This window comes from Bufo bufo, chromosome 1, assembly GCF_905171765.1.
Source record: "Bufo bufo chromosome 1, aBufBuf1.1, whole genome shotgun sequence".
In the NCBI taxonomy this organism is placed as follows: domain Eukaryota; kingdom Metazoa; phylum Chordata; class Amphibia; order Anura; family Bufonidae; genus Bufo; species Bufo bufo.
This window is the reverse complement of record NC_053389.1, coordinates 823,223,861-823,236,417: the sequence shown is the minus strand read 5'-3', so window position 1 is coordinate 823,236,417 and position 12,557 is coordinate 823,223,861.

Sequence of the window (12,557 nt, the reverse complement as noted above, 5' to 3'; positions counted from 1 at the left end):
TTTCTCTATAACGTGTTCTCTGGTTCTTTCAAGTGACTCTTTGGGAGTGAGAAGTAGCTGTGGAGCAGAATATGTTGTCTCATTGTGTAGTCTCTGGGCAGACATGTTCCTGTAAGATAGCCCACAAAATAAGGGAGGATTAAGAATTATAAATAAATCTTATAGCATATCTCCCAACCGTTGCAGATCCGGCAGGACAGACCCGGATTTGAGTGGCTTTCTCTCTGTCCAAGAATGGTTGAGGCATGCCCTGTTCTCAGCTGTCTCTAAATCCATAGAACGCAGAGACTGTTGTTTGTAATGGTGAAGCTGGGGACCGTCAGCTCCCCGCTGCACCATTCAACTCAGTTGCCGTGCTCCGCACTGCTGGACTGTGTAGGAGGAGTGGTGCTGGCCCAGGAATAAACCTGTGGCCTCCCCCTACACAGACCAGCATCACGATGTGTAACAGTATACTGATTGCTGCTGCCTATGCAGGGTGAGCTGTAATGATCTTTGGATGAACTAGGTCAGTATTTTTTTTATTTTTTTACTTCCTGTAAAGGGGGCATAGCTATTGTGAAGGGTGCACATATCTGGGCATATCCACTGTGAAGGGGGACCATCCGGGCAAAGCTACTGTGAGGGGATACATATAGGCATAACTACTGTGAGGGATCTGGGCATAACTACTGTGAAGGGGGCACATATATGGACATAGCTATTGTGAAGGAGGCACATATCTGGGAATAACCACTGTGAAGGAGGCACATCTGGGCATAGCCACTGTGAAAGGGGCAAATCGAGTCATGGCTACTGTAAAGGTGGCACATTTGGGCATAGCTACTGTGAATGGGGCACAAATCTGGGAATAACTACTGTAAGGGAGCACAATGTGGACATTGCTACTGTGAGGGGGCATAATGGGATAATAATTACTATGTGGGGTATTAAGGGGACTGGGTGTGTATGATTATATTTTGGGCAGAATTAGAGGTATGGCCGAGTGTGCTTTTCAAAAGTCGGGTGGTATGACTATAGAGGGAAAATCAGCTAAAATGGAGATACAAGTCATATAATGGCCAGATATTGTGTTATTCCTCATGAACACACATGGCAGCTTATTCTGAAAAGTTCTCTGAAAGTGTCAGTAAACTTTTTATTTCTTGGTTATTTGCTTTTGATAAAGTTTTACTTTTTTACTTTGGAAACTTTGTGACCTCTTGACAGCACATATGATGTTTTCCTCCTCAGAGATCTCGGCCCCAGGAGACACATGAGGTAATGGTAATTGGTTTCCACAGCCCATTCTCTTCACTATGTGGATATACTATATATACAGGCAGTGACATTGCTCCTGTGAACCTCCCGGAGGTCCTCTACACCAGAAAGCTGCTGCGTTACATTGTAAAATGTTCTATTCTTTTTTTTATTAGAAGAATATTTACGTGGAAACAAAGAATGGAACATCTCATCAATAAAGAAGTCATCTGTCAGGAAAATCCCTAAAATCTGATGTAAGTTCATATTCAGTGTGGAGACTCTCAGTCATTGCAGGAATAGATATGTGACACGGTAGGTTTATTGCTGTCAGACATTGATTTATTATTATTATTATTATTATTATTACTATTATTATCAGTGTTCAGTGAATCGTAGTTAATGAAGTGGACTTCAATTCGAATTTCAGGAAAAATTAGTTTCACCATGAAGGGGAATTTCCTCTTGTTTTGTGGAAATGAATAAATTTTTCCTGAAATGGCGGCGGGGAAAAATGCTGCATCTGAGGGTTTCAATGACCGGGGGCGGCGCCATGGCCGTTCTCATCTTTGCGCCTACTACATACAATGTAATGTGATTCATGACAAAGTAATTTGTAACTAATCAAATTTCTTGTTGAAGTTTGGCAAAGCAGCTGAATCGAATTTTGGAAAACTTCGCTCATCTCTAATTATTATTATTGTGTTTGTTGCTCAATGCTGTAATGTGTACGGTAGTAATAACTGATTACACGTGCAAATACAATTAACAGCAAGAAAGACGTATTGGAGGTCATTTATCAAACCGAATATGTCAGGTTTTTGGTCTAAAAATACCACACGACATGACAATTGTGACTTTTTTGCAACATTTCTGCAATCTTACGGAGACACGCCACTTTCAATGTGGTCTATGTGTACGGCAGAAAAGTGAGATATTTTTGTCCGTGTCCATTCAGTTTTTTTGCGGTTCATATACAGAACCATTCATTTCAATGGGGCTGCAAAAGAAAATGAAATTACTCTGTATGTCTGCAAGTCTATTCCGCAAAAAAATAGAACATGTTCTATTCTTGTCTGTTTTGCGGACAAGGACAGGCATTGTTACAATGTATCTGCAAAAAAAATGAATGTAACATGGAAGTCGCCTGTATTTTTTTGCAGATCAGTGTTTTGCGAACCACAAAATACCTACGGTCGGTGCATGAGCCCTAAAGGACGGTAAAGCAAAACAAGAAATAACTTTATTGATATCCCTAATGAAATAAGGTAAACATCCTGTAATTGTAATATTAGTGGACTGCTCCTTCTCAATATAATGATGGGCAGCAGATAGCGGTACAGTTGTGTCCCCTGCAGTATGAGCAGCACCAGGTCCCCAGAAAAGTAACAGTCCTAGCAGTGTTCTGATGTTGTACAAACCAGCCCGTTCCCGATCATTATATGGGGAAGTGCTGGAGCAAAAATTGACGCTGTCCTAACAGAGCCAATAAGAGGAGGGGAGACGTCTACTGCCGAAGTCAAACCGCCCCGAGTCCTAGTGCACTCTGTGTGATGTACTGTTATGTGCCATCTCATTACTTGCTGATGTCACACATAACTGTGCATGAGATTTCGCTCAATTTCTTCTAATAAGATAGCTCCGTGAGAAAATGTTGTTTTTAGTTTTTTGTTTTGTTTTCTTTACCACCATTTCAACAAAAATAGATTTGTTACCACGAAGCACAAGGAAATTTGGCTTTGTGGGAAATCAAATATATCCTGAAATTCAGATCAAAGTCAATTTGTTTGACTTCAGTTTTGCTTAAAACTACCCTTAACACATACATACCTTGTGTTAGACTATTGCAGTGATGGCAAACCTTTTAGAGACCGAGTGCCCAAACTGCAACCCAAAACCCACTTATTTATCGCAAAGAGCATACACGGCACTTTACCCTGAACACTACAGTCTAGTATAGTGTATCTTCCATGTACTTTATCATTTATCTATAATAGCCTGCCTACATTAAGTGCGCTGCTTGTGCCGTTCATAGAGCGCCCTGCGCTGATGAATGGCAGGAAAAGTCTAAGGCATATTGGTACACCATAGACTTTTTCCAGGGTGCGGGTGCCGACAGAAAGGGCTCTGAGTGCCGCCTCTGGCACCCATGCCATAGGTTCAGCACCTATGGTCTATCATATATATGTCCATATTGGCTAATTGCAGAGAAAAATTTATTCCTGTAGGTAACAAGTATAAACCGTTAAAATTACCCCCCCCCCCCGCCCCATGGCTTACAGCTACTGTAAAAAGGGCAATAAATGACAAAAAGGGCATTTATTAAAAACCAAATCTGAGGGGTCAGCTGCAGCCTTTGAAGATTACAAAGTGCTTAATAAAATTTGTAAAAAGAAGATAAAATCTGCAAAAATACAAAAAGGAACAGTAGGTGGCAAAAGAGAGCAAAACAAATCCCCAAAAGTTATTTAAATATAGAAATGCTAAAGAAACAAGGTCTGAGCAGGTAGGTCCCTAAATAACTGTAAAGGGGGGTTAGTCACTGAAGATAAGGAAGACAGAATTACTAAATGTTTTTTTTTTAGCTCTGTATATACAAAAGAAGAGAAAGGAGCTGATGTCTGTGGTGCTGGGGCGGTTAGTACATCCAGCAATATAGTCAACTGGCTAATAGTAGATATGGTCCAAGCTAAGTTAAATAAGGTAAGTGTGAACAAGGATCCGGATCCAGATGGATAACACCCAATAGTTCTTAAAGAGCTCAGTTCAGTTATTGCTGTGCCCCTGCTTATAATTTTTAAAGATTCTCTAGGTACTGGTACAGTGCCAAGTGATTGGCGCTAGGCAAATGTGGTGCCCATATTCATAAAAGGATCTAGGTCCTCCACAATTAACTATAGACCAGTTAGTTTAACTTCTGTTGTGGGAAAATGTTTGAAGGACTCTTAAGAGACTATATACAGGAGTATGTGACTGTAACTAATATTATAAGTGATAACCAGCATGGGTTTACCAAGGTCAGAGGTTGTCGGACTAACCTGATTGTTTTTATAAGGAGGTGAGTAGAAGCCTGGACAGAGGGGCGCTGTGGATGTAGTCTTTCTGGATTTTGCAAAGGCTTTTAATATTGTCCCTCATAGACGTTTAATAGGTAAAGTAAAGTCTATAGGCTTGGAAAGTATAGTTTGTAATTGGATTGAAAAACTGGCTGAAGGACCGTGTCCAGAGAGTTGTGGTTAATTATTTTTATTCAGAATGGTCCTGGGTTATAAGTGGTGACCCCAAGGTTCAGTGCTGGGTCCTTTATTGTTTAACTTATTTATTATTGATATCGAGGACGGGATTAATAGCACCATTTCTATTTTTGCAGATGACACTAAGCTGTGTAGTACTGTGCAGTCTATGGAAGATGTCCATATACTACAAGCTGACTTGAGCACTCTGAGTGATTTGGCATCAACTTGGCAAATGAGGTTTAATGTGGATAAATGTAAAGTTCTGCATCTTGGTAGTAATAATCTCCATGCTTCATATGTCCTAGGAGAGGTAACACTGGGAGAGTCACTTATAGAGAAGGATTTAGGTGTCCTTGTAGATGGTAGATTAAATAACAGCATACAATGTCAGTCAGCAGCTTCTAAGGCCACCAGGATATTGTCATGCATTAACCGAGGCATGGACTCGCGGGGCAGGGATGTAATACTACCACTTTACAAAACGTTTGCTTGGCCTCATCTGGAATATGCAGTTCAGTTCTGGGCACCAGTCCATAGAAAGGACGTCCTGGAGGTGGAAAAAGTACAGAGAAGAGCGACTAAACTGATAAGGGGCACGGAGGGTCTTAGTTATGAGAAAAGATTAAAAGAATGAAATGTATTTAGTCTTGAGAAGAGACGTCTAAGGGGGGACATGATTAATCTATACAAATATACAGTATACTGTGAAAAACTGTTTCATGTAAAATGCCCTCAATAGACAAGGGGGCGCTGCCTCCGACTGGAGAAGAAAAAGTTTAGTCTCCAGAAGCGTCAAAGCTTCTTTACTGTAAGAAATGTGAATCTGTGGAATAGACTTCCTCAGGACATGGTCATAGCAGAAACAGTTTAAAAAACGGTTTAGATGAATTATTAAAAGTAAATGACATTAATGCTTATGAAAATGTGTAGAAATCGGAATCCCGCTTCTTTCTGGGATTCACGTCCCCACCTATCCCTTGATTGAACTTGACAGACTTATGTCTTTTTGTCAACCGTATTAACTATGTAACATAAAATCCCAATAAAAAACATTTACAAAAGTTTATGGGGTATAAATACTTTTTCAGGGCACTATGGGGATCATTTATTTTCCAGAAATCCGCATATATTAGGTGTAATTCAGATGCAGATTTCAGCGTAATGGTTAGTTGCGCCAGAATCTGCGACTTCTAAACTTTCACGTCAGGTCTAAAAAAGAGGGAATGAGGTGGGCAGGGAAGCAGATGGACCTGATTCAGGAGTGGAAAATGGTCTAAATGTAAGAAGCTAGGAAGATGTCTTGCATTTAGAACTGGCGGAGGATCCACCGAAGTTATAAAGAGGCCGACGCTTCATAACTTCGGAGAATCACTACCAGCTATAGGGATTATTAAGCCCGGCATCTAAAACGCTGGTCTTAATAAATGTGCCCATATATATATATATATAGTTATCTGTATAGTATAGCTATGTTGGTCATGGGGTGTATGCAGCTGTCCTGTGTGTGTCTGTCAGCTGTGTAGCAGTGCTGTGTGTGTAAGTTACTACCATTGACTCCTCCACTTTATTAACCACCTCCGGACCGCCTAACGCAGGATTGCGTTCCGGAGGTGGCAGCGCTGCGCAGAGTCACGCATATACGCCTCATCTCGCGAGACGCGAGATTTCGCTCAAAGCCGGCCCGCGCATGCGCATCGCGGGCCGGCAAAATTAAAAGAAGTATTTCGTCACCAGCCTGCCAGCAACGATCATTGGCTGGCAGGCTGGCGATTTTCAAAAAATCCAATCCAAAGTCATATAACAGATCATATTAGTAAATATGATCTGTTATATGGCTTCTCTGCTCCTGTGCTGGTCCTTTTCGTCGGTTGGATCCAGCACAGGAGCAGACTGAACTGTGAGTAGCACCAACACTACACCTTAGCCCCAGATCACCCACCTGCACCCCAATTAACCCTTTGATCACCCCTTTGATCGCCCCTGTCAATCACTAGTGAAAGGAAAAAAAGTGATCAGTGTAAACTGTCACTTTTTTTTTTTCACTGGTATTGGCTGTTAGGTTTTAGGGATAGTTTAGGCCCCTTGGTTAGGTAGTTAGCGTCAGTTAGCGCCCACCCCACCGCACCGCAGTCACTTTTATTCGCTGTTAAGCGTATCGCTAATCAGCATTTGTACTTTTATAGTATCTGTAAGTGATCAAAACTGATCACGGTCAGATCTATAATAGTATTAGTGTCACTTTAGTTCGCCCTCCACCCAAAACGCAGTGTTTGCCCGATCAGGCCTGATCGGTCGCCCACACGTGCGTTCACCCACGCCCGCCCCACCGCAGTGAAAAAAATATATATTTTTTGATCACTGCACATTCATTTTACATGCACTGCGGCGATAAAAAAATCAGTTTTGATATTTTTTTATCAACCGCAGCGGCCTCCGGTACTTCGCTAGCCTCCCCTTTGTAAGACAGGTTTGCTTTTTTTCTTGGGTAGTCTCAGGGAATACCCCTAAATTTAGTAGTCCAAAATGTCAAACAGGGGGTATTCTTCTGAAGAGGCCTACAGGATTCTGACCCAGTCGGATGAGGAGTGGGAACCCTCATCTGACGAATCTAGCAGGTCAGAATATGAACCTGTGGAAAGCAGTGGCTCTCTGACCCAAAGTTCGGACGAGGAGGTGGAGGTCCCTGGCAGCACCAGGCGTACCCGGCCCCATGTCGCTAGACCACAGGTTACGCAGGATCCGCTTCAAGAGCAGCAGAGTGGGGCTGTCGCTGCCGGATCACGTGGTGAGGCATACACCAGCAGCGCAGCCCTTCCTGGACCTAGTACCAGCACTGCCGTACAACCTGGTGAAGTAGCGAGCACCAGAAGGGCAGTTGAAGCTGGTACGGTGGCACGTGCAATAGTTACCCCGTCGCAGCCACCGCACAGACAGGCCCGTAGAGCCCCTAGAGTCCCTGAGGTGCTGGCAAATCCTGATTGGCAGTCACCAACTTCAGCCGCACCAGTAGTTCCCCCTTTCACCGCCCAGTCTGGAGTTTGGGTTGAGACGGCTCAAATCGGTTCGGCCCTGGGATTTTTTGAGCTGTTCTTGACTGCGGAGCTCTTGGACTTAGTCGTGGCAGAGACCAACCAGTATGCCACACAATTTATAACCGCTAACCCGGGAAGCTATTATGCCCAGCCTTTCCGGTGGAAACCAGTCCAAGTTTCCGAACTTAAAATTTTTTTGGGCCTTCTCCTCAACATGGGCCTGACAAAAAAGCATGAATTGCGGTCATATTGGTCAACGCACCCAATTCATCACATGCCCATGTTCTCTGCTGCTATGTCCAGGACACGATTTGAGACCATCCTGCGTTTCCTGCACTTTAGCGACAACACCACCTCCCGTCCCAGAGGCCACCCTGCTTTTGACCGGCTCCACAAAATTCGCCCCCTCATAGACCATTTCAACCTGAAATTTGCAGATTTGTATACCCCTGAGCAAAACATCTGCGTAGACGAGTCCCTAATACATTTTACCGGGCGCCTTGGCTTCAAACAATACATCCCAAGCAAGCGTGCCCGGTATGGGGTCAAATTGTATAAGCTCTGTGAAAGGGCCACAGGCTATACCCACAAATTTCGGATCTATGAGGGAAAAGATCAGACCCTGGAGCCGGTCGGTTGCCCTGACTACCTGGGGAGCAGTGGGAAGACAGTCTGGGACTTGGTGTCACCCTGATTCGGCAAGGGGTACCATCTTTATGTGGACAATTTCTACACAAGTGTGGCCCTCTTTAGGCATTTGTTTCTAGAACGGATTTGCGCCTGTGGCACAGCGCGAACTAGTCGCGTGGGCTTCCCCCAACGGCTTGTAACCACCCGTCTTGCAAGGGGGCAGAGGGCTGCCTTGTGTAACAAAGAACTGCTCGCGGTGAAATGGAGAGACAAGCGTGACGTTTACATGCTCTCCTCCATTCACGCAGACACGACAATCCAAATTGAGCGAGCAACCCGTGTCATTGAAAAGCCCCTCTGTGTCCACGACTATAATGCGCTCATGGGAGGGGTGGACTTCAATAACCAGATGTTGTCTCCGTATTTAGTTTCCCGCAGAACCAGAAGCTGGTATAAGAAGGTGTCTGTATATTTAATTCAATTGGCGCTCTACAATAGTTTTGTTCTCTACAGTAAGGCTGGGAGAACAGGATCCTTCCTCAAATTCCAGGAAGAGATCATCGAGAACCTCCTTTACCCAGGAGGTTCCGTGGCCCCATCCACCAGTGTAGTTAGCCGTCTACACGAGCGACATTTCCCCAGTGTCGTTCCTGGTACCTCAACGAAACCGTCACCCCGACGGTTTGTAGCAGGAGTGTCTGTAGCAGGAGTGGAATAAGGCGTGACACCCGCTATTTCTGTCCTGACTGTGCTGACCACCCTGCCCTATGCTATGGAGAGTGTTTCCGGAAGTACCACACACAGGTACACCTAGCATAGGGATCACATCTCACCAGGACAGGCACACAGGGCTATTAGGGCCCATTCACTCACAGCTGCTGCAAACCTCTCCTTTCACCTGGGATAAAGTGCATAACGTACTTCGCCACATCTTTGGGTGATTTGCGCTTTGCACATTGTCCCATGGGGAAGGAGAGGTTTGTTCTATAAAGGTAAAAAAAACTAAACAAAAAAAAAAATACCGGTAAGTAAAAAAGTTAAACGTTCAGTTAAAAAAGTTTAAAAAAAGTTTCTATGTTCTGTTCAACAGTTAATAAAGTTATTGCTTTGCGGCCTGGTTTTTTCTTTTTTGTTTTGTTTTTTTTACCTTTCAGGTGGACCAACCGATCGACCAGCTGCAGCACTGATGTGCATTCGGACAGAAGCATTGCGCTGCTGTCAGATTACACGCAAGTCGGTGTATGCGGCGCTGCAAGACGAGATTTCTCCTCTGCAGTAAAAGATACGTTTGCCGAGGCATATGAGCTGAGGAGGTGGCGGTGTTCATATACTTTGGCAAACACTTTGTATATATAAAAAAAAAAATCCCGGCAATGATTTATTCATCCACATCGATTGATGTGAATGGAGAAATCTGGTTTGCCAGGGCATACGAGCTGAAGTGGGTATGGATGTTGGGCGGAGCTCCTATGTCCTGGCAGACGCCTTTCCCCTCCTTTTTCTTTTTTTGGCAGAGATTTTTTCATCCACATTGATCGATGCGAATGAAGAAATCTGTGCCGTTAATTTTTTTCTTTCAGCCCAGAGGCTGAACGGAAAAAAAAAATCTCATTACCCGTATGCTCAATATAAGGAGAATAGCAGAAACTCCTAATGCTGGGCATACATGTAATGATTGCGGAGACCCTCAAATGCCAGGGCAGTACAAACACCCCACAAATAACACCATTTTGGAAAGAAGACACCCCAAGGTATTCGCTGAGGGGCTTATTGAGTCCATGAAAGATTGAAATTTTTGTCCCAAGTTAGCGGAAAGGGAGACTTTGTGAGAACAAAATCAAAAAAATCAATTTCCGCTAACTTGTGCCAAAAATTTTTTTTTTCAATGAACTCGCCATGCCCCTCATTGAATACCTTGGGGTGTCTTCTTTCCAAAATGGGGTCACATGTGGGGTATTTATACTGCCCTGGCATTTTAGGGGCCCCAAAGCGTGAGAAGAAGTCTGGTATCCAAATGTCTAAAAATGCCCTCCTAAAAGGAATTTGGGCACCTTTGCCCACCTAGGCTGCAAAAAAGTGTCACACATGTGGTATCTCCGTATTCAGCAGAAGTTGGGGAATATGTTTTGGGGTGTCATTTTACATATACCCATGCTGGGTGAGATAAATATCTTGGTCAAATGCCAACTTAGTATAAAAAAAATGGGAAAAGTTGTCTTTTGCCAAGATATTTCTCTTACCCAGCATGGGTATATGTAAAATGACACCCCAAAACACATTCCCCACCTTCTCCTGAGTACGGAGATACCAGATGTGTGACACTTTTTTGCAGCCTAGGTGGGCAAAGGGGCCCACATTCCAAAGAGCACCTTTCGGATTTCACAGGTCATTTACCTACTTACCAGACATTAGGGCCCCTGGAAAATGCCAGGGCAGTATAACTACCCCACAAGTGACCCCATTTTGGAAAGAAGACACCCCAAGGTATTCCGTGAGGGGCATGGCGAGTTCCTCGAATTTTTTATTTTTTGTCACAAGTTAGTGGAAAATGATGATTTTTTTATTTTTATTTTTTTTTCATACAAAGTCTCATATTCCACTAACTTGTGACAAAAAATAAAAATTTCCATGAACTCACTATGCCCATCAGCGAATACCTTGGGGTCTCTTCTTTCCAAAATGGGGTCACTTGTGGGGTAGTTATACTGCCCTGGCATTCTAGGGGCCCAAATGTGTGGTAAGGAGTTTGAAATCAAATTCTGTAAAAAATGACCTGTGAAATCCGAAAGGTGCTCTTTGGAATATGGGCCCCTTTGCCCACCTAGGCTGCAAAAAAGTGTCACACATCTGGTATCTCCGTACTCAGGAGAAGGTGGGGAATGTGTTTTGGGGTGTCATTTTACATATACCCATGCTGGGTGAGAGAAATATTTTGGCAAAAGACAACTTTTCCCATTTTTTTATACAAAGTTGGCATTTGACCAAGATATTTATCTCACCCAGCATGGGTATATGTAAAAAGACACCCCAAAACACATTCCTCAACTTCTCCTGAGTACGGGGATACCAGATGTGTGACACTTTTTTGCAGCCTAGGTGGGCAAAGGGGCCCACATTCCAAAGAGCACCTTTCGGATTTCACAGGTCATTTTTTACTGAATTTGATTTCAAACTCCTTACCACACATTTGGGCCCCTAGAATGCCAGGGCAGTATAACTACCCCACAAGTGACCCCATTTTGGAAAGAAGAGACCCCAAGGTATTCGCTGATGGGCATAGTGAGTTCATGGAAGTTTTTATTTTTTGTCACAAGTTAGTGGAATATGAGACTTTGTAAGAAAAAAATAATAAAAAAAAAAATCATCATTTTCCGCTAACTTGTGACAAAAAATAAAAAGTTCTATGAACTCACTATGCCCATCAGCGAATACCTTAGGGTGTGTACTTTCCGAAATGGGGTCATTTGTGGGGTGTTTGTACTGTCTGGGCATTGTAGAACCTCAGGAAACATGACAGGTGCTCAGAAAGTCAGAGCTGCTTCAAAAAGCGGAAATTCACATTTTTGTACCATAGTTTGTAAACGCTATAACTTTTACCCAAACCATTTTTTTTTTTACCCAAACATTTTTTTTTTTATCAAAGACATGTAGAACAATAAATTTAGAGCAAAATTTATATATGGATGTAGTTTTTTTTGCAAAATTTGACAACTGAAAGTGAAAAATGTCATTTCTTTGCAAAAAAATCGTTAAATTTCGATTAATAACAAAAAAAGTAAAAATGTCAGCAGCAAAGAAATACCACCAAATGAAAGCTCTATTAGTGAAAATGAAAAGGAGGTAAAATTCATTTGGGTGGTAAGTTGCATGACCGAGCAATAAATGGTGAAAGTAGTGTAGGTCAGAAGTGTAAAAAGTGGCCTGGTCTTTCAGGGTGTTTAAGCACTGGGGGCTGAGGTGGTTAAACTACTGGAAAAGCTTTAATAAGTAGAAAATGTCTTCTTTTAATTCTGTGTTGTAAACCTGCATCTTTTTGTCTGGTCTTATTGACAGAACGGAAAATATTGCTTTTTATCATCTTGACAGCACTATTAGTAATGTGCACTGAGAACTTACCTGGCGGCGAGCTCTAAACCAACAAGGCATCCGATATACGAGCCTCTGTGGAACCAAGCGGTGCAGCCAGTCCAATAGCTGTACTGAGCCCTCTGCACACTGCAGGCGGACTACTCTCAGGACGACGACAGGACGTGCAGCGTGTGTGACCAACTATCTACACAAGTAGTGGTGAGTTTGTCCTATAAGCCCCGAACTGGGGGAGTGATATTTACATCTGTGGACAAATTTCAACTCAGGACCTTCATACTGTTGGCGCATCTCATCTATTACTTATTCTCTAGAGCGTTTAGGCGCAGATCTC